The sequence below is a fragment of the Rhagoletis pomonella genome, unplaced genomic scaffold (assembly GCF_013731165.1).
Source record: "Rhagoletis pomonella isolate Grant_MI unplaced genomic scaffold, Rhpom_1.0 Rhpom_scaffold_00005, whole genome shotgun sequence".
NCBI classification, from domain to species: domain Eukaryota; kingdom Metazoa; phylum Arthropoda; class Insecta; order Diptera; family Tephritidae; genus Rhagoletis; species Rhagoletis pomonella.
In genome coordinates, this window is record NW_023458559.1 from 8,523,756 (window position 1) to 8,527,181 (window position 3,426).

Genomic DNA, 3,426 nt, shown 5'->3' on the forward strand with positions numbered 1-3,426 from the left:
TATTCATGTGGCTGTCGTCTAATTGATCCTAAATTGAGCTCAGTGTACCGAATGTACCTTTTGGTTCGAAAGAGACGGAAAAGGGTACAATTGTACCTACTCTTCCATCCCTGGTACACAAGCAATCCATGCAATTGTGAGAAGATAATAGGTTTGTTCTTCGAAGAGGTTTGTCCCGCAAGAATTATCCAACACTCAAAATATCAGAGAGTAAGAAATAATTCTCTCAAATTCTCTCTCATGTTGAGGAACTTACAAATTTCTGCACGAACTCAAATTTGCAGGAATTTGCAAGTTTTCATGCCAGCTGGTGTCCACAAGTGCTTTTCAAACATACCAACTTTTTATTGAATTTTTAAAATCCTTTCAGATGGACCAAAAAGGGGATATAAATGTATATTTTGCGTTATTCTGACTTTCTTTAGCATACATTTCAATTTCGTTATCGTACTAGCTGTAGGGTTCACTGTGGGCCTGAACCAACTTTAAATCGAAGGTCATAGCACATCATTTTTTATTGCTAATTTGGGTTATTTATGTTATAAATAATGTGTAAAAATTTTAAAGCCCATAACTTGTCGAGCCGTTTTTGAAAAAAATCATTTTAAATAAAAATTATTCCTTTTCTTTTAAAATTTTCATACATACATATTGGACTACGGATTTAAGCATTACATTGGCCCTTTTTAAAAATTGTAATGTGAAGGAAACACTACTAAGGCTACAACACTCGTTATTTATTTTTTTATGTAATACATAATTTGTTTAAAAAATGCACGATATTTTATAAACAACTAAATTTTTATTATTGAAAAGAACATCGTTTATTTCTACAAACTGTACCGGGTATAAAGTCAATTTTTTGTTTACTAGTATCGCCCAGTTGTCGGAATTCGACATCTTTTTTCATACAATTTTGAATTTTACCTGTCACAAATACTAACTCCTTTATGTAAATTACATTTGAAGTCCACCAACAAAATTTATAGCGAATTTAAAGGAAAACTTAAAAACGAATTATGAACGTTAATACCGGATTGATTAATGCTAATTCTATCAAGTCTCCTCCAAATTTCTTCAGTTGCTTTTGAAAAAGGAACCTCGATTTTCATTTATAAAAAATATGCATATGTATTTGTATGTACAGATAAGTGTTCATCACTGACTAATATGTCAAACATATACCAATTCAGACTTTAAATAAGTTTTTCGATTATATTTGTCTGAGAGCTTCTTGGAGAATAAAAACTAAATTGCCCACATCTACATAAACTCTTTATTTTTTCATCAGAATCGTTAACGGTTGAGAAAGTATCTTGAAGATTTACAACAGAAGATAATATTTCCTTCTCTAATGGCGGTTTCACGCGGGTTTTGGTCAAGACTGGGCCAAAGCCCAATATTTTTCCATCACACGACTGGGCTACAAAGTTACACCAAATTTTATATTACTAATATGTGTTCTAAAAGTGAAACAAATCTGATCATAAATATAATTTTTTTTAGGTTAGCTCTCAATCCCTGCGCCAAATATCGGAAGACAAACACACTTATACTTCTAAAAGCTTTTGCACGAAACAACAACCATTCAATGCGATTTTAAAATCTGGGAGAAAATGGTTCCCAGTTGAATGATTCTTGCGATTTTATATGTGTATAAATGTAGGTGTATAAAATTCCAAAACCTTACAATAGGGCTATTCGCGATCCGGTGCAAATGGCCTAGCATCATTGCATTGCAAATTTGTATTGCAAATTATTTGCAATACATAAACAAAATACACGCATTTGCATTTGTCATGGCTTGGCAAATTTGCAATACCGAAAATCCATAGCATAAAAAGGCTATGCATTGCATTCATAAAGAAAACCAAAGCTGATGCACAAAAATTGTTTTGCAAAAGCTTTACCATGACAGTTTAATAAAGGTCGCTCACAATCCATGGCATATTTCTGCAATTGCATAAATTTGTCAGCTCTTATGCACCGAATCGCGAATAGCCCTAATAAGTGGTTCCAGAGATAAGCGATATGAGAATTTCAGTTTGTGTGGGAAGTGCCACGCCCACTTTTCCAGTATCTACCATTTTTCGCCGTAAGTAGGGTATTTACAATCTATGCATCTGTGCTAGGTTTCAGTTCCCCAGCGTAATTGGTTTTAGAGATATTGTGGTTTTCACATTTTAGTCTATATGTCAGATGCCACGCCCCCTATATATCGGGGTTAACATTTCTGAATTAGAATAAGTTATATCCTTTAAATTGGTGTATGTTTCATAGAAATCGAGCCAACGCTGCCTGCAAAAGGGATTGCAAAATTTTCTTGTGGCGTATTTATATATAGATTATATTTGAATGTATTTTTGGACAACTAATGGGAGAGCAGCATGGTGTTTTACATACAATCCTTTAAATTTTTTAAACAGTAGCTTATACATGTATTCCATTGTATTCCTGTACTGCTCTCAGTAATTTAGATGGATATTCCGGATGCTTGACGAATACTTTATATTTGTCCCAGTTGCTTTAAAGTCGGAATGTAGAGATTCTACAGCTTGCTCGCTATAGAATCCTAGACCCTTGCCTACATGCATGCATGGTCATTTGGTCTTGCAAACATGCTATTGTTTTGTAAATATACTTGACAAAAACTATTGCAAGTATAAAGAATACTTATATTCGAAACTTAAAAAGAACAAATGTTGTGCGCGCACAATCTTCTCGTTTGAATTGAATTTATCGGCATTTTGTGCATAAAACAAGTTAACACACTTGAACCATATACTAACTTGATTGTATATAAACCGTATAAGTTACATTACAAAATAAATATAAACTGTAATGTATCAATTTGTCATCTAGAGCGGGTGCGTGAAAATTTTAAAAGAAAAGGAATAATTTTCATTCAAAATGCGTTTTTTAAAAAACGGCTCGATAAGTTATGGGCTATGAAATTTTTACAAGTTATTCATAACATAATTAACCCAAAATAGCAAAAAAATATGATGTGCTATGACCTTCGATTTAAAGTTGGTTCAGGTCCACCGTGGGTTTCTTAAATCGACTCTGGTTGCAATTGCATTCCGATTGTGAATACAATTTTTTTCAGCCGAGTACAGTTCAAATCATTGGAATTAACTAAATTAATTCTATCAACAAGTATTTACTTTCTTTTTTCATAAAAAAATCGCTAATTTTTATAAATTTTCAAATTTAACGAACTTATTTATTCAAATTATCGTCGACAAAAATGCAACCATGTGCCACAATCATATGTTTTTCGTGATTGCAAATTCTTGTTGGAAAAATTTTAGCAAGCCAAGTTATCCAAGAGAACTGTCAGTTTGCGCTCTCAGTTTTTGAGTGATGGATAATTTTTTGGTCTGCACGAACGCGATTTGGGCAATAATCACAATAATTAGTACA